Here is a 20,244-nt window from a genome sequence, read left to right as displayed (position 1 = left end):
GACCCCTTGATTATGAGAGTATGTAAGATATCTAGCACGAGTCACACAAATTTGACAAAGCTCAATATAATGTCAAGCAGTCATACAGATAATAAGGTTTATCAAAGATATATTTGCATATGTCCTTGGTAGGTATAAAATGAAGTCAATTGGAGGAACGAGCTTTTTAAAACAATTTTATTTTTGAAAACAGATTCCCAAGAGTCATAACAAAAGTTGCAAAAATTCCTTTCAACTTTAATCATCTCACATAAAGCAATTACTTAGATGTATAAGGGTTCCTAAACATGGATGGTTGTTCACAAGCACAAGTTCAGCTGAGAATAATGAATATACAAGACCAACCATATGAAGATTTTCATTAGTTGGAAATTTTATTTTTTTAATTATGCTTGAACCAATTGTTTTCTGAATTTTCAGCTCTAGTACTATACCATGGTGGAGATATATAGATAAAAGACGTGCTCACCTACTTACCTGTAAAAATTGAGAGGGATTGGGGCCAGTTTTGGTTCGGCCGAACCACTCTGGTGCCCATTCCCTCTGCAATTTTCTGCAGAGTTGTGGTGGTTCGGCCGAACCACTCTGGTGCCCATTCCCTTTGCAATTTTCTGCAGAGTTCAATGTCTTCCAGGTGTTCAGAGATTCAGCAATTTTCAGAGTATGCGCACGTCAGAAGCTGGGATATCTTCCCCACACTTATTCAAAACCTGAACTTTATTAAATATGAAACAAAAACCAAACTTGGCATGCATTGGGGTTAACACCAATGAGCCACATTATTTATAGCAAGTGCTTACATGATTGGAAAAATAAAAACCAAGCACCTACTACTACTTTATTCGTGGGGGAGGGTACATCTAATTAGCATAATACTTATTCTCCTTCCCCATCTCTATGAATGCACGCTTGATTTTAGCGCACAAACCACGACTAAGGGTATCAAAATTATTTCTAAGTTCAGCGAGTTCTACCCCTAGCTCCGCGTTGCGATCCCTAAGCTCTATGTTCTCCTTGCGGAGTTTCTTTACTTGCGCGGCGAGCTTATAGACCGAGGGCTCCTGTGATTTTACTTCATCTTCTTGGAATTAGCCGTCCGCCCTTATAATTGGAGGGGGCGTCAAATGACGCTTCACCTTCATAGGTGGAGGGCTACGGGATTCCGCTGCCCCCTCCTTCTCCGATGTCGTCAAAGGCCGGAGCAAACCCTTGCCATACCCACCGCCGGGAGTTAACACTCCTTGAATGCGAAACCGATCCTCCTTCGGAGTGGATGGAGTAGCGGTGGTGTAGTGTACTTGTGGAGCACCTCATCTCCTGCTTTTGTGAACATGGTGCCCACATATCGCTCGGCGGGAGGCGGAGCGGCCTTCTCATCATCTTGGAAAAGGCGTCACGCCTTTAAAAGACCGAGCTCGCCCGTTGTCGTCCGTCACACAGGCGAATCCCCTCGGATTTTGGTCTTCGTAACATGGTGAGGGGAGAGGGATCGCACTGCCGAACGGAGCCAATGGGGGTTCGGCCGAACCCCTGGTTCTGCCGAACCAGGGAGCTCGCCAACGGGCTCCAGATTCGCAGGGGAGCCCGGCACTGTCGCAAGGGGCTGCGCCCACAGTGCATTCACCCTTTCCATGGTGTAGTGTTCCACCGGGATCAATTGATTCGCCGGTGTCGGCTCTCCGTCAAGGTTGTATGTGGAGTTGGAGGAAGAGCCGATGAATGGGATCAAAGATTTGCCAGCTATTGGTGAATTGGAGGTGATGGAGCAAGGGAATTAAGATAAGATGGAGAGGAAGCTTGCAAAAGTGGGGGAGAAAAGGAAGAATATGTATTCTGGAATGATACGACTGATCTACCTTCGAATGCGCATCACAACGGATTAAAGACGAGAGGGGGAGACTGAAGTTCAAAATCGAGGCTGATTGGGCGCCGCCCTGGTTCGGCTGAACCCTAGTGGTTCCGGTTGGCCACCAATTCTTTTCCTAGTGTTTACACGGATTTTGGCTCGTGTCCTAAATATAATTTGTTAAATTATAAACTGATGTATTATCTCAAATATAGTGCGTACAAAATATATATAATAAGAATTTTATCGAGAGACAGATGGTGAAGTAATTTAATTAAATAGCGGCCACGAAATAAATGGCCATGAAATAAAATGTAATTCACTTATATTGGACAAAAATAATTTTTGGCTTAAAATAGGAATGCATATGCGCGTTCCACATATGTAGCGTGAACAAATATTTTCCATGCGCTTTTCGTCGGACCGGCGAACGCTAATACTTAGCTTTCTCGTTGTATCCGCATACGAAATTTGGCCTGAAACATATGGCCATTAAGTGGGATTTTCTCACTGACCCGAAATAGTCACGCCCCGAATATTTTCAGAAAAGGCATGCCCACCATATAAAATAGCATACAAAAATTAAAATGTAAGCCAAAATAGATGTTTATCTGGCTAGTGAAAAATCGTGCCCCAAATAGTCGCGACTTAAAATAAAAATGCATGCCACGTGCACGCCGCTATAATGGCGTGGATATATATACACGCGCATGCCAAACTAAAGAGGGTTGCATTTGCCATTAGTCCAGCATTTTTATCTCGATAGCTAGACATGGGCTGGAGGAAGCCACCGTGATAATATGCGCGTCAGGACGCGACGCGTGTCGCATAAAATAAATTTACGGCAATAACAGCCCGCTCGATAAAAATGGTGACTAAAATATATACGCGTGTCTCTTTAAAAAGAACTCATACCCAAAGCGTGTATTAAAGTAAATAAATAAATAAATTGAGATGCCCAATTAAACAGAGATATCAAGGAATCCAAAAATGATTGTTTTCCATGGATTAAAAAATAGCCTAGGCATGATGCAGAAGAGAATCCACCACCAGTTTGAAACCAAAAGAAAGAGACACATGTCAGTGAAAGCAAAGGAAAACGTGGTCAAGCCCCACGATCACCACTAACCATGCATGCATTTGGCAAATAACAGCATGTTCGTCCCAATAAACTGAAAAGGGCCCACATGTCATCCAAATAAAGGAAGCTTCCTGGAGTACTCAAACAGTTAATACATTGCCCCACGATGACCACTAACCATGCATGCACTCAGCAAATAACTGAAAGGGCCCACACGTCATCCAAATAAAGGAAGCTTCATGTAGTAATCAGTTAGTTAACCCATTGTCTCACGATCAGTTGATCTGCATGCTCCATTCAAATGTTTTCAAATGCTAAGGGCGCGCGCGGCTGCTTGAAAATGGCAGGGATCCTCCTCTATAAATAGAGGGAGTGGGGCAAGCAGGGAGAAGAGTTCGCTGGGGAGAGGTTACAGGGGAGATTAGCGTAGAGGCTAGGTGCTGTGCGTATGCTTTGCAGAAGCGCTGCTTGTTGCTAGGCAATATACGCTGCCGTGCCGCTCTGCTCCTACGCCATCTCGTCAGCCTCTGCTTCCTCGCTCTGCTGTGCCAGAAGAATCAGAGGTGTTTCAAGGTGGGAATCATGCTCTCCCTTCATTTTTAGGCTCGGCCATTGTGTACGAGTCGAAAAATCTCTCAGTTCGTCTTTCTCTACTCATGTTAATAGATTCTTTGGCTGTGTCCTTCGGTTCGGCCAATGAGTACGAACCAAGGGATTATGTTCTTGCCATGCTCCTAGGCTTGGCCATCATGAGTACAAGCCAAAGGAATTTTTTCTCTTTGTTGAGTCCTTCGTCTCAGCCAGCGCGTATGAGACAAGGAAATTCGTTTCATTTGATGGCTTTTAACATGATTTCACACTTTTTCCTATGGTCCGGCCAAATGAGTACGGGCCTAGGAGTGGTTTCCATGCAAACTCTATTCATGTCATCCTACCATACCCTCTGATTTGGTCCCGTTAGCGGATACAAGCCCAGGCGAGATTCTCGTTCTCAGGTTCGGTCCTCTACGAGCGGATACAAATCACGGATACAAACATAAATTTTGCATAATTCACCATAAATTAAACAAAGCACTTGCTTTGGTCACGCTTCTTGGCTTCAAGCCGTGCTAGTAGTGATACAGGCATAGTGATAAACAAAATTAATTGAGCATACTAATTAGCACACACATTTGCTAGTTTTGACATATGTTCAGCCATATTTCTCTAACAAGAATTAAAATAAAATGGCGTTCATTTTCTTTCCGTGGTCAGAGATAGGAAATAGATGTACGCATGCATATATTTTCTCCTTCCATCTGTTCATCTATAAAATGATGGATAAATCACGAACTGCACCGAGTTATGACGGTCGGCCATAAAATTAACCAACACTCACTTCAGTTAAGCTTCACGGCTTCGAGCCATGCTAGTAGTAATACAAGTGGAGTGAAAATTATAATCTCAAAATCATCCGCATACATATATTTGCTTAAAACAGTGTATACTCGCTGCACCATATATAAAGTGCAGTATAAAAAAAATCTGATATACGCATATGCATGCATCCATATACTCTGGCCGTGCATTTGCTATCACGTGCATGCATCCATATACTCTGGCCGTGCATTTGCTATCACGTATAGTTTATTCCCAATAGCAAATTAATCCATATATGCATAGCAAGCGACAACATCATGATAATCGACCATAAATCAAACAAATGCCCACTTTGATTACACTTGATGGTACAGTGCCACGCTAGTAGTAATACAGGTGGGGTGGAAATTAAAATAGGCAATGCAAATTCGCCGTACCAAAATCCCATGCCGCGTCGATAATATTGGCGCTAAAGTAAATACTCACCTAGCTACCCCTCGAGTGCTCAAAAAAATTCAGCAACTTATATATGTGCGCTACATATAAAAAAAATAAAGTCACAATGCCAAAAAGAGGAAGCTATGTATAAATTTGCTACCATACATGCAGTGATATTAAAAACCAACAAATTAGTGGGCATCTAAAATACTCCCAAAATGAAATAAAGATATAAATGGAAATCTACAGAAGATTCTACGGCTGCGACATCTGGAGCTTTAGGATAGATTTTTCTTTTTAGCCTTTTAGCAGTCATGTAATTTTATTTTCTTTCTTGTTGGAATTCCTAATCAGGGGTTTTCTCTACGGAGATGTAATTAACAGAATTTCTATGTAAATGTATGAATTCTAGAAGTAAGGGACTCGCAATTTCTGATTTTTATTTATTTATTGCATTTAAATTAAATTGTCTCTAACGATTTGCGGATAACGGACCTACTAGTACTATTACGACCGTCCCGGTTTTCCCGTCGTCACCTAGGCCCACTAATTCCTAAGCTAAGCACGAAAATGACAACTTTACAAGGTTTTAAGCATGCAATAGATGAGATCATTATGGCTCATTATCGATTAATTTAATAACATCCACTTCTTCATCTAAAGTTTCATTTGGCTCAAGGAAAATTTTTAAGCGTTGATCGTTTACCTTGAATATATTAACTGAATCGTCGCGGAGTGTGATTGCCCCGTGCGAAGAGGTGTCGATGACGTCGAACGGTCCTTCCCATTTACTGTGCAATTTCCCGTGGCCGAAAAGCTTAACCCTGGAGTTGAATATCCGTACTTTGTCTAATGGCTTGAATTTTTTGATTTTTATCCTTTTATCATGCCAGCGCTTCGTCCTTTCTTTGTATATCTTTGCGTTGTGAGAAGCCTTCTCTCTCCATTCTTCAAGTTCAGCAATTTGTATTTTTCTCCATTCTCCTACTCCTTTAAAGTCCATGTTCCAGTTCCTGATAGCCCAGTATGCTCTGTGCTCAAGTTCTACAAGGAGTCGATGTTGGTATTTCTTAACGACATTACAAGAAATATAATTCCCAGCAATGGCGCATAAATACTCCTGGTATATTATGGTTACAGAGTTCATCCGCAAGCGCACAGATATACCATTGTAGCATTTCACCCGAGAGTATTCCAAGGGTATAGTATTTATTTTATCCCGTGGGAAGATCATGTAGAGAAAACTTGACTAATAATTTATATATTACTTGTGATAATCATAACCTAAGCAGGGGTTAAGATAAACAAAGGGTAGAGTGACACACAAGCATTTGCTACTCATTCTCATAATATAATATCTAAGCTAACTGAAAAAAAATAGAAAGGAAATCTATTCGTATACTTCTAGTATACATAATATACAAACATTCTAGTTATTTCGATATACTAGCTAATACCCTCTATCCGATGTCCTCCTAGTACTTCGAGAAGCCACACCTGACTGCTGAGTTCCTTACGACAGCTCGTCATGACCATACAACCGGGGCTAAATACGGATGAGTACTCTCCCCAAGGAATTAACTTAGGATTATATACACGCGCTTAGAAATACCCGTACTGAGCTGTCACCATCAGCAGCCCACCTCTCATCCGCAGCATATAACCCCGAATAATGATATCCCGTAATCTACACACCACGTCTAAACTACCAGATACTACTCTAATATCATCGTCATGACATAGAGTAATTGCATAAGCAAACATTATACCCGCAGCAAAGCATCTCCCAGATAAGCTAGCAGTATATTTAGTATAACATGAACATAATGTAAAGTTAGCATTCATATACTCGGAAAGTATTTCAATACCATAAATATATATAGAAGAGTATTCTAATAATAGTACAAAGCTTACAAAAGAGAAGAGAAAAGCTACTAGAGCCATACCCGAACACTTCCGAAGGCTTCCGGACTCCTGAGTTTCTACTCTAATTCTATTATACTAGCTTGATACTACTAAACTAAACTTGAGAGAATATGAGAGAGCTTTGCTTGAGGTGTGTGAGTGAAGTGAGAAGAGGAGCTCCTTTTATAGCTGAACTATGATGGTTATCGCGGTTGGAATGGTCGGTAATACCCTCCGACCGTCATTGGGGCTTCATCTCAACCGTCCAGCCAAAACCTGGATCCAACGGAGGCGAGGGAGGTTCAGCCGAACCAGGGGCTGGCCCAAACTAGCCCACTTTCGGCTGGCAGCCTCCTCCGTTGTTCTGCTCCGCGGACTTGTGAATTTTGGCCCAGTTTGTCATGTCAATTCTATGTTCTTGGCCCATTCATACATAAGTCTGATTCTCGACATCGCCCGATTGATTTATCATTTGTGTTGATGTCGATTCTCCTCCACTTTATGGTCATTCTCTGCAAAAGGTTAGTATACCTAATACTAGTAGAATATTATTAATCTAACATATATATGCATTGCAAGCACTACAAGTTCTCCTCTATTTTGATAATATTGACGGTCAAAACTTATCGATAACGACTGTCAACAGTCGACATGACTTCCCATAGACTATCTGATAGGGGGGACATTCCAATGGGTGTCTTGTATGCTGTCCGGTATGCCCATAGTGCGTCCGGCAATCTATCCTTCCATCATGTTCCCATTTTGTTGACCATCTTTTGCAGAATATTCTTGATTTGTTTGTTTGATGTTTCTATTTGACCGCTGATCTATGGATGGTAAGGAGTGGCCACATTGTGTTTGGCTCCCAAGTCTCGTAGGAGGTCTCGGAAGGTTTTGTCGATGAAGTGAGAACCTCCGTCACTTATGACCATCCTAGGGGTACCAAATCTTGGGAAGATGATTTCTGTGAACATCTTCTTGCCATGCTTTGCATCCGCGGCACTGCACGACATAGCCTCAACCCACTTGGAGATGTAGTCGACTGCCACCAGAATATACTCGCAGTTGCGGGACTTAGGGAAAGGTCCCATAAAGTCTATACCCCAAACATCGAATATTTCGACTTGCAAATTGTATGTGAGGGGCATTGCATCATGAGCAGTGATTCCTCCTTGCCTCTCGCAGCTTGTGCATCTTCTAACGAACTCTTTTGAGTCTCCGTACATTGTCGGCCAGAAGAAGCCACTTTGCCAAATATTGACCTGGGTGCGGAATGCACCATAATGGCCACCATAGGGTGAGGCATGGCATCGCTCTATGATCTTAAGTCCTTCTTCAGTCGGCACACATCTTCTTAGTAAGCCATCGGAGCAGACCCGATATAAGTATGGCTCATCCCATATATGATGACGACTTTCATACTTCAGCTTTCATTGATTTTCCCCTAGTGGTATGTACTTGGATACCATATAGTTCACTATATTAGCATACCACGGCTGGAGTCACGAACCGTCATCAGCATATCATCTCTCAAGAAGTCATTTATTGGTTGTTCCTACATGTCAATGATCTACAGCCTAGACAAATAATCTGCTGCGGAATTTTCTACTCCCTTTTTATCCTTAATTTCTAAGTCAAATTCTTGGTTTAGTGTCGCGACCGGGAAAATTGCCTTTTCCCGAACGCTAGTGTATTAATCCCCGTCCCAGGAAAAGCCGGGGTACACCACACAAACATGATATAAAAGACACATCTTTATTATATCGATAATATTTACATTATTACAAAGGCGCTTCAGGCCTGACAATCAAAAATAAACAGCAGCGGACTAGCGGGCCTACGGCTCCATCTTCACAGGCGCTCAACTGGGGTATAAGCCAAGACTCCTCCTAAGACATCTTCTCCAAAGCTTCTCTTACTGAAGAGGGGGGGAGAAAGATAGAGCAAGAATGAGTACAACCACAGTACTCAGCAAGCCACACCGGCAGATGCATGATTAATGCAAGGGGGTACAAGGGGTAATAATATAGGGGTTAAGTTTTGCAGTAAACAGCATTTAAAAGTCACTTAGTTGGCCAAAGCTATTTTGTAAAGACGATCCTAGAGCTATACAATATTATTAAACAAGGCCGTGAACCCTCACGGACCTGCCTTAACCCAAGGCCTACGATGATTCAGACCGAACTGGCAACCCGACCCTGGGTCCCAGCTCGTCCCAAGCCAACCCAGGCCAACCATTCCACATTTTCGTTGTTGAGCAAATTTTAAGAATTGAAACACTGACTTGGGTACATTGCTCGGCTTGCCCATAACCGAGGGCGCGGCTATTCGAATAGATTATACTCTGATCAGAGGTGTACATCTTTACCCACAAGACACATCTTCCTCACGTGCAACCACGTGCCACATACCACCACGGTATACGGACGGAAGACGTGACATAGTTCCCAACCCATCCTAGCCATAAACAAGAGTACCGACCCAATCCCCCTACGGCCGGGACACCCGGGACAGGCAGGCAGGACTGAGCCCCCTAGCAGCAGGGCACCAACCCTCTGCCATGACATCTCGACTACCGGGCCGCAGCTCGTGTAGCCTTCATTTGCCCTGGAGAATGTCCATCGACCCCCGACTTCATCCATCTCCAATCCGTGTACTTTTGTTTATGACCAGACTGAGCCACAAACTAAGCCTTACCCACTAGACATGTGGAAGTACGGTAGTGCTTTGCAACATAGGCCCGAGCTTAATCCTTATAGTGGCCGGGGTGCTACTTCCCACAACTGGCATGCACCCAAACCCCACCGAAAACAGGTTTTAGGGGTTTTGAAAGAGGAAGAGAGGTGTATGTCCAATTCCACCATAAACCAACAATTCCATAGTGTCCAGGTGATATGAATATTTCCCAAAGTCTATAGTTGTAAAACCGCCTAAGGTTACCTAATTAAAAGCGAAGCATCTACCTAAAATTAAACTAGTGGTGCCATGAGTAGAGTGTCCACTAGTTGGGGTTTTGTTTATTCTAGGGTGAACAAGGTAATAATAACAATAACAATAATAGTATGGTCATAACAAAGGTAAATAGGCCTGGCTAAATAAAACAGTGATAACGCGGGAATTTAAATAGAGCGATAATGCATTAATTTAAATTAAAAATAATTTTGTAAACTGGGATTCAATATGCTCAAGGATGATGTGACTTGCCTTGCTCGCTTTCCCAAACGACGGCTTCGACTTCCACGAAGAGCGGATCTTCCGAAGCTGCAGCGTCTACACGACCAACGGAAAAGAAAAGGCTTTTACTCTACTAAACTCCACATAACAGCAGAAACAAAGCACAAAAATGGGTTCTTGACTTCTTAAGGAAAAATTAGAGACTTGAACGGTCCAATTCCGAGTTCAAATGGCCAAGTTATGGCCATTTGAAGTTTATATGCTCTTTAAATGGATATTTGCGAATTTCTTCATTTAAATTTTTAATTAAAAACCCATTTATTGCGTCAGCCGGGAGAGAGGGCGCGCGGACCGGGTCCACGGGAGTGGGGCCCACGCGTCAGCCTCTCGGTCCACGGTGGACCGGGAGCACGCGGCTGGCGGCGGCCGGCGCCGTGGGTCCCACGCGTCAGCCGCACCCGCAGGCGCGGGCGGCTGACGGCCGGGCCCCACATGGCAGCCGCGGGGCGCGCCCGAAGGCGGCCTCGCCGGCACGGCCGACGGGAGGGGACGCGCCCGCGCCCCGATGGTCGCCGCCGGCGACCAACGGCGCGGCGGAGCGGCACCCGAGAGAGAGGAGGGAAGGGGGAAGCGAGCGGAGCGGTCCACGGCTCACCCCGGGACGACGAGGGCGGCGGAAACGACGGCCGGAGCGGAGGAAGACGGCGGCGCGGCTCGGGTCGACGAGGGCGGCGGTGCTCCGGCGGTCGGCGGGTGAAACGGAGGCGCGGACGAGGTCGACGAGGACGCGGCGAAGCCGATGGAGGCGACGCCGAGTCGGGAGGAAGTCCGGAGCGACGACGGCGGCAAACCGGAGCTCGGCGGCGACGGCGGAGAGAGAGGAGGACGGCGCGAGCACGAATCCGACGGAGAGAGCGAGCGGCGAGCGGCGGAAACGGAGGAGAGAGGCACGGGGGTGGATTAAATAGCGTCGGGAGAGAGGGAAAGCGGCCGGAGGAGATGGAAACCGGCGCGGAGATCTCGGCCGCCATTGATTGTTCCGGCGAGGTTTGCGGGATGGAATCCGGACGAATCCGAGGGAGAGAGAGAGGGAAAAACGGGGGGAAAGAGAGAGGGAATCGTGGGGAATATTTCCCCCCTCTTTAAGGCGCGCGGGGACGGCGGGATGCGGCGGATTCGGCGGCGGCGGCGGCGCTAGGGCACGGGCGAGCGGCGGGAGCGGCGGGAGGAAGGCGATGACAGGTGGGCCCCACCCGTCAGCGAGGGTGGCGGGCGGGCCCGCCTGTCAGCGGCGCGCGCGCGGGGGAGGTGCCGATGGGCCGCGGGGGAGAGAGGAGAGAAAGGGAGAGAAGTGGGCCGAGCCGGCCCAAGAAGGGAAGGGGGGGGGGGAAAAGGACTTCTTTTAGGGTTTTTCTTTTTATAAACCTTTTTAACTTTGTTTATTTCTTCTCAATTATTATTTGTGCTCTGAAAATTCCACTAAAATTTGAGGGCTCCTTTTAGACCAAGGAGAATTTAACAAAAATTCTCCGGGTCATATTTGAATTTTTCTTGTACGTATTTTAGTGTTTGCCAATTTCTTTTCGAATTTTAATTAATTCTATTATTCCTTTTAGAGAATGATTTTTAATTCGGGATGAATTTATCAGGACGTGACAAATCCACCCCCCTTACAAGAATCTCTTCCCCGAGATTCGAGGAGGCTAGCAAGAAGATAGGTTGGGCGGTCTTCTCTTCTTGTCTGGCTTCTTCCGTCGCGTCTTTTATAACAAACTTGCCTAGCAAAACTTCTCCACTCTGGACTGCTGGGCTCGATCTCCTATTGCAAATGGAATCTTCTCTTCACCTGACTTGTCCCTGGTTGAACCTTTAGCTGACTTCGACTGGGTTGCGACACTTGAAGATGGTGCTTCAGTTCCAGAACTTCGCATAGTTCATATTTTTGGAGTCAACCTCATACAAGTTACCCACTTCATGTCATGCGTCGAGATCAGCTCGTCATTACTAGGATACCATGCTTGTCATTTACTTCTAACTTGCCACCAACTGCCTCATATTAGCTTTCCTGCTCTCCGGGTGATAGCTACTTCTGCTATTTGATGCAAGGGTCGATAACTTTGCCTTTGAATTATGCTTCCCAAGAGAACCAACTTATCCCACTTGATATACTTTGACGTCTTCCCAAATGGCTTTACTGCTGGATTTGTTATTGTCTAATCATTATCCTGCCAAATTTGAGGCTTCGTTGTTAGATGCGATTTTAATCTGACCTCTGTAGATTATCTTCGAACATATCACTTGGTTCATAACTGGGAATAGCTCTCACGAACAAGCAACTCGGATTCACTTCCTTTACATTTGGTTCACTTCCCACTATTCTCTTCATGTTGTCATCATTTAGCATTCAACATATTCCTTTGCACCTTCCGCCTTGATGTGTTCTTTCTCGATGGATCGATTGCTAGGAAAGTGCGTTGAGCGATACTAGTGCAAGTGCTTTTATTCTAGTAGCATCTGATACAAAGCCCAAGGTTGAACTAAGCTTTAGATTCCACTGTTCAGGTTTTACTTCTTGACTTCTTGGTCATGTCACAAAAGTTTCCATCCTTGTCCCCATAGAAGTACTTCTACCTGTGGTCATCTCTCTTACTCGTGAATTCACCTACTTTAATGACAGGGCAACTGTTGTAGGGTTGTTTGCTATCGGGAGTCTTCCTCGAGTGACACAAATCATGGTTCTCGTTATCCTTTATCAATCACCTTTCGACCTACTTCTTTTCCCAGTAACCAAACATCTTTTCCGATCTCTTCCATTAATCACCTTTCGACCTTTCTCAACCAGGTACTCTTCGCTCCGGGTGTTGAGGATGCTTCTGGGGCAATGAGGTCCTTGGGCGTGCTGTCTTTCAGAGAAACCCTGAAGTAGTTCGTCAAAAGCTAGACTGACGATTGTTGCCTTTGATCCGAAGAGACACATCTGAAACTCTTAGTCCAAACAAATGCCTCTTTGGTTGATCACTTGATTTTCTTCGCCATCAATCGCTAGGCTATTTGATTCCTAACAGATTATGGGTTTACGGAAATGAGACCCTAGGTCTCCCTAATCAACTACAAAATGTGCACAACTCACAGCACTTGCACTCTTAACATGGATCCTTCATAAGCTTATCAAACTCATTCATTATCTCATGTTTCTCTGTTATTACATGATTGACGGGGAACAACTATAAAACAAAAGTATTTGAACACTGATATAAGAGTATTATGGTTGCTCCTGACTAGCGCTAGGCTTATCAGGTACTGCATTTGCTCCAGTGACCACTTGGCGATTGGCATGTCTGCTTCCTTAACAGGTACTACAGTTTGTAACAGACAATAGCTTTCTTACGCTCGGGTTCTTCATCTTGTACTTGATTTCTTTGGCTGCTGTGCTGGAACATTCAAAGGTACAATGCCGATACTGGCCTCTGTCTTGTCAACTGATGGCGGGGGCTGAAATTGAGCATTGACACCTTGTGGTAATGCACTCGCTGGAGTTGGAGTTGTTGCAACGTGGTCTATAGGACTGCTTCGGGATGCATGGATGACAATTCGCTGAGGAGCAAGCTTCTGATTGCAAGGAGTTGCGTGGACTGACGTGCTGGCAGCTATGTTTCTTGGTCTGGGGCACTTGTCGGCGAAATGACCCATTCCTTGACAATTGAATCAACAGATATCTTCCCGGACTCGGCATTTTCTTTTCTATCATCAGGTTGGTTATTAACTCGAGGTTAGAACATAGTTCCTCTGAAATGAGACCCTAGGTCTCCTTTGACAGTAAACAATTATACACATAATTCCATATCAGCATCTTCCAAAATAACCCTCCTAGAACTTGCTTTTATTACACATGTCTCCCTTATTACATGAATACAAAGCCCTGCCTTAAACAAAAAGGGAAGGTGCTTAACATCGGTACATTGTATCCTCAACAGGAATCATCCATAAACATAGCAAGCTCACTGTTTATAGACATGAATATATTTATTTACTACATGATTGCTGCAAACTTTCGATTACACAATGATAAGTAGTGAACTGAAAACCACAAGCGTGGCTGCTCATTTTGATTCTGGAGAGATATAGCTGGCATTGTTCTAGTGACTGCATCATCCTTGATTGGTTCTGTGATGATGTGATAGGACTGCATATTGCTATCATTCACAGGAGAAGCTTCCTTCTGATTGCTGTTTGAAGCGGATGACGGTCTTCTGCTTGGTATCGCCCTCCTGAGGTTGATTGCCCTTTGCTTGGCCTGGAGTAGGTCGGGGAGAGAAACAACTTCTTCCATCGACGACAATTCTTTGCTGAGGCCGTAGGTGCAGAGAATGGTTGGTGCTGAAGGTATTATTGTTATGATTTATTGCAGAGTCAGGTGCAGCAGGAGGAGCATTGGTGCTGTGGATGATATCGTCGATGTTGCTGTTGGAGCTGACTAGCTGATGAGACAATCGTAGGGTTGTTCGTTGGATTTCTGCGGTCTTGGTCAACAACACACTGAGTTGGCAATCCGTGGGCACATGGTTTGTACCTTCGCACAGAAAACATGTGACCTTGCGGGTGGGACATTCACCTGGTGGATGGTCTTCCTCACAATGAGGGCAGAGTGTGAAACACATGATAGCAACGTGTCCAATTTCTCCACAACGGGGGCATGCTTTTGATTCCATCTCTTCCTCGCCGAGATGTCGGGGAGACTCATCTTCATAATCCGAGGAGACTTGATCTGACCCTTCACTATCAGATACTCTGCCACCATGGCTTAGGAGGTGCTGGGTCAACTGTCGTGCACTTCGGAAGGTATTTCCTCTTTGACGTCTAGGAATAGTTATCCCTGCTGGAGGCCATTCGGTGCTGGTAATAGTCATCTTACGTACTTCTTCTTCAGTTCGCATCGGTGCTTTTCTCTTCTGATTCTTACTCTTCTTGCCTTTGGCTTGCTTAGTACGTGACCCCACGTGGTGCGAAAGGCTAGGAGGAAAGCATTTTCTAGGATTCAATGGATTGTCTCCATTGAGCTCTTCACTTTGCACACTAGGCTGCAAACTTGACTTGGTGCGAGGAGGCTGGTTTAGCGATGTCTGCCCTGCTAAACCAAAGGAAGGGGCTTCTTTGACATATACCCATGGACAATTCAGGGCATAGTGTCCTTGCTCTCTACAATCGTGACAAAAGGGGACATCCTTTTCTGGCATTGGAAGCTCATTGACCTGGGTGGCAAACGCTCGATCAAACACATACTGATTTTGGTCTTGACTTCCAACTAATGGTAGCTGTGAACTAAGCAGCATGCTTGGAATGGACCAAGGGTGTGCCCTGGTTAACTCTCTTGAGGCCAGTGGTGGATTGAGTTGAAAACTTGAGTTACTTGAGGCATACCCGCTGACATTCTTTCCTTTTTCTCTGTTAAACATCTGTTACAGGGATTGAGGTGAGAGAGGAAACAAGCCAGGAAAGAATAGACCAGAACTAGAGACAGGACCTTAAAGGAACTAACTCTTCTTGCTGATGTGTTGTTTGTTTCACTTATTCTGCAAGTTGATTAAGCAAACAACCTAGCATGGTTACATCACACCCCACTGATGCAAACCACGCGCTACACACACAAGCAAGGAACACACGACTAACAACACTACCCTATAGGGTGGCTTAGGTTCTGCGACGGGTTCTCCAAGATCTTCACTCCTGCTTCACAGCTGGCTTCACTGCTTCCTTTGCTTCGCTAGCGGATCCTGCAGTCTTCCGGAGCTTCGGCAAACAACTGACGATGTCTTCTTCTTCACTGACCTGACCATCTAGTACTAGTTGAAATTTGAAGAAGGAAGAAAAGGAGTAAACCTTTTGCAAATAGCATTAGGGGAAGGAGAAAAAAGGAACTTTCGCAAATAGTTTTATTTATAAAATATGTCCTTAGGTTTTATCCACTTGGCTTATCCTACAGTCGAGATGGCTCTGATACCAGCTTGTCGCGACCGGGAAAATTGCCTTTTCCCGAACGCTAGTGTATTAATCCCCGTCCCAGGAAAAGCCGGGGTACACCACACAAACATGATATAAAAGACACATCTTTATTATATCGATAATATTTACATTATTACAAAGGCGCTTCAGGCCTGACAATCAAAAATAAACAGCAGCGGACTAGCGGGCCTACGGCTCCATCTTCACAGGCGCTCAACTGGGGTATAAGCCAAGACTCCTCCTAAGACATCTTCTCCAAAGCTTCTCTTACTGAAGGGGGGGGGAGAAAGATAGAGCAAGAATGAGTACAACCACAGTACTCAGCAAGCCACACCGGCAGATGCATGATTAATGCAAGGGGGTACAAGGGGTAATAATATAGGGGTTAAGTTTTGCAGTAAACAGCATTTAAAAGTCACTTAGTTGGCCAAAGCTATTTTGTAAAGACGATCCTAGAGCTATACAATATTATTAAACAAGGCCGTGAACCCTCACGGACCTGCCTTAACCCAAGGCCTACGATGATTCAGACCGAACTGGCAACCCGACCCTGGGTCCCAGCTCGTCCCAAGCCAACCCAGGCCAACCATTCCACATTTTCGTTGTTGAGCAAATTTTAAGAATTGAAACACTGACTTGGGTACATTGCTCGGCTTGCCCATAACCGAGGGCGCGGCTATTCGAATAGATTATACTCTGATCAGAGGTGTACATCTTTACCCACAAGACACATCTTCCTCACGTGCAACCACGTGCCACATACCACCACGGTATACGGACGGAAGACGTGACATAGTTCCCAACCCATCCTAGCCATAAACAAGAGTACCGACCCAATCCCCCTACGGCCGGGACACCCGGGACAGGCAGGCAGGACTGAGCCCCCTAGCAGCAGGGCACCAACCCTCTGCCATGACATCTCGACTACCGGGCCGCAGCTCGTGTAGCCTTCATTTGCCCTGGAGAATGTCCATCGACCCCCGACTTCATCCATCTCCAATCCGTGTACTTTTGTTTATGACCAGACTGAGCCACAAACTAAGCCTTACCCACTAGACATGTGGAAGTACGGTAGTGCTTTGCAACATAGGCCCGAGCTTAATCCTTATAGTGGCCGGGGTGCTACTTCCCACAACTGGCATGCACCCAAACCCCACCGAAAACAGGTTTTAGGGGTTTTGAAAGAGGAAGAGAGGTGTATGTCCAATTCCACCATAAACCAACAATTCCATAGTGTCCAGGTGATATGAATATTTCCCAAAGTCTATAGTTGTAAAACCGCCTAAGGTTACCTAATTAAAAGCGAAGCATCTACCTAAAATTAAACTAGTGGTGCCATGAGTAGAGTGTCCACTAGTTGGGGTTTTGTTTATTCTAGGGTGAACAAGGTAATAATAACAATAACAATAATAGTATGGTCATAACAAAGGTAAATAGGCCTGGCTAAATAAAACAGTGATAACGCGGGAATTTAAATAGAGCGATAATGCATTAATTTAAATTAAAAATAATTTTGTAAACTGGGATTCAATATGCTCAAGGATGATGTGACTTGCCTTGCTCGCTTTCCCAAACGACGGCTTCGACTTCCACGAAGAGCGGATCTTCCGAAGCTGCAGCGTCTACACGACCAACGGAAAAGAAAAGGCTTTTACTCTACTAAACTCCACATAACAGCAGAAACAAAGCACAAAAATGGGTTCTTGACTTCTTAAGGAAAAATTAGAGACTTGAACGGTCCAATTCCGAGTTCAAATGGCCAAGTTATGGCCATTTGAAGTTTATATGCTCTTTAAATGGATATTTGCGAATTTCTTCATTTAAATTTTTAATTAAAAATCCATTTATTGCGTCAGCCGGGAGAGAGGGCGCGCGGACCGGGTCCACGGGAGTGGGGCCCACGCGTCAGCCTCTCGGTCCACGGTGGACCGGGAGCACGCGGCTGGCGGCGGCCGGCGCCGTGGGTCCCACGCGTCAGCCGCACCCGCAGGCGCGGGCGGCTGACGGCCGGGCCCCACATGGCAGCCGCGGAGCGCGCCCGAAGGCGGCCTCACCGGCACGGCCGACGGGAGGGGACGCACCCGCGCCCCGATGGTCGCCGCCGGCGACCAACGGCGCGGCGGAGCGGCACCCGAGAGAGAGGAGGGAAGGGGGAAGCGAGCGGAGCGGTCCACGGCTCACCCCGGGACGACGAGGGCGGCGGAAACGACGGCCGGAGCGGAGGAAGACGGCGGCGCGGCTCGGGTCGACGACGGCGGCGGTGCTCCGGCGGTCGGCGGGCGAAACGGAGGCGCGGACGAGGTCGACGAGGACGCGGCGAAGCCGATGGAGGCGACGCCGAGTCGGGAGGAAGTCCGGAGCGACGACGGCGGCGAACCGGAGCTCGGCGGCGACGGCGGAGAGAGAGGAGGACGGCGCGAGCACGAATCCGACGGAGAGAGCGAGCGGCGAGCGGCGGAAACGGAGGAGAGAGGCACGGGGGTGGATTAAATAGCGTCGGGAGAGAGGGAAAGCGGCCGGAGGAGATGGAAACCGGCGCGGAGATCTCGGCCGCCATTGATTGTTCCGGCGAGGTTTGCGGGATGGAATCCGGACGAATCCGAGGGAGAGAGAGAGGGAAAAACGGGGGGAAAGAGAGAGGGAATCGTGGGGAATATTTCCCCCCTCTTTAAGGCGCGCGGGGACGGCGGGATGCGGCGGATTCGGCGGCGGCGGCGGCGCTAGGGCACGGGCGAGCGGCGGGAGCGGCGGGAGGAAGGCGATGACAGGTGGGCCCCACCCGTCAGCGAGGGTGGCGGGCGGGCCCGCCTGTCAGCGGCGCGCGCGCGGGGGAGGTGCCGATGGGCCGCGGGGAGAGAGGAGAGAAAGGGAGAGAAGTGGGCCGAGCCGGCCCAAGAAGGGAAGGGGGGGGGAAAAGGACTTCTTTTAGGGTTTTTCTTTTTATAAACCTTTTTAACTTTGTTTATTTCTTCTCAATTATTATTTGTGCTCTGAAAATTCCACTAAAATTTGAGGGCTCCTTTTAGACCAAGGAGAATTTAACAAAAATTCTCCGGGTCACATTTGAATTTTTCTTGTACGTATTTTAGTGTTTGCCAATTTCTTTTCGAATTTTAATTAATTCTATTATTCCTTTTAGAGAATGATTTTTAATTCGGGATGAATTTATCAGGACGTGACATTTAGCATCTTTCTTAGTGAACAGGTATATCAGAGTAGCATGATCAGTATAGACTATCACCTTAGCTCCCACCAAGTAAGATCTAAATTTATCGATAGCAAAAACAATCGTGAGCAGTTCTTTTTCAGTAGTCGAATAATTGAATTGAGCTCCTGTTAGAGTTTTGCTAGCGTAACATATTGCATGATGCTTTTTATTCTTGGTTTGGCCCAAGACCGCACCAACAGCGAAATCTCTTGCATCACACATGATCTCGAAGGGCAGAGTCCAATCAGGAGGTTGAATGATTGGAGCAGAGACGAGTGCCTTTTTGAGGATTTCAAAAGATTTTAGGCACACGTCGTCGAACTCAAAGGGCGCATCCTTGGCCAGCAGATTGGTCAGAGGCCGCGCGATCGTAGAAAAGTCCTTGATGAACCTTCTATAAAAGCCGGCGTGTCCCAAGAAACTGCGAATCCCCTTGATGTTCACAGGAGGAGGAAGTTGATCTATAATCATTGATTTTAGCATGATCAACTTCGATTCCTCGTTCGGACACTCGATGACCAAGAGCTATCCCTTCACCGACCATGAAATGACACTTCCCAATTAAGTACCAGGTCCTTCTCTTGGCATCGTTGTAAGACTTTGTCTAAATTTTGTAGACAGTGACCAAAGGTCTTTCCATAGACAGAGAAGTCATCCATGAAGAGTTCCATAATATCCTCGATCATGTCCGAGAAAATAGACATCATATACCTTTAGAAAGATGCAGGAGCGTTGCATAGTCTGAAGGACATCCTATGATATGCATAGGTGCCATATGGACATGTGAAGGTAGTCTTACGCTGGTCCTCCGGATGGATAGGAATTTGATGATATCCGGAATACCCATTGTTGTCGAATGGACAACTGCATCACGTCGAAAGGCGTGGTTCTCTCAACAGTGGTTGGAATTTTCGGATCCCCCTATTACATGGCCATAGGGGGCTATTTATAGCCCTATTACGGGCTCTCCCTATTGGGGTTTAGGTTTTACAGGGGAATTTAAATGGTTACCCTTATAACAGGGACATTATTGGGGCACATAGTGTCCTTTACATATATAGACCCCTATTGGGCTTAAAATCGCTAGGCCCATCTACTTAGTGAAAGAATTTGGCCCAACGGCCCGTTGAGCAACTCTTCGGTGAGGTTCGGCATCTGGCGAAACCTGAGCCCTCTTGCCAGGGCTTTCGCCTTGTCATCCTCGCCCACATCGCCTTCTGACGAAGTCCCTAC

The sequence above is a fragment of the Oryza sativa genome, chromosome 4 (assembly GCF_034140825.1).
Source record: "Oryza sativa Japonica Group chromosome 4, ASM3414082v1".
Lineage (NCBI taxonomy): Eukaryota > Viridiplantae > Streptophyta > Magnoliopsida > Poales > Poaceae > Oryza > Oryza sativa.
Note: the sequence above shows the minus strand (reverse complement) of the source record.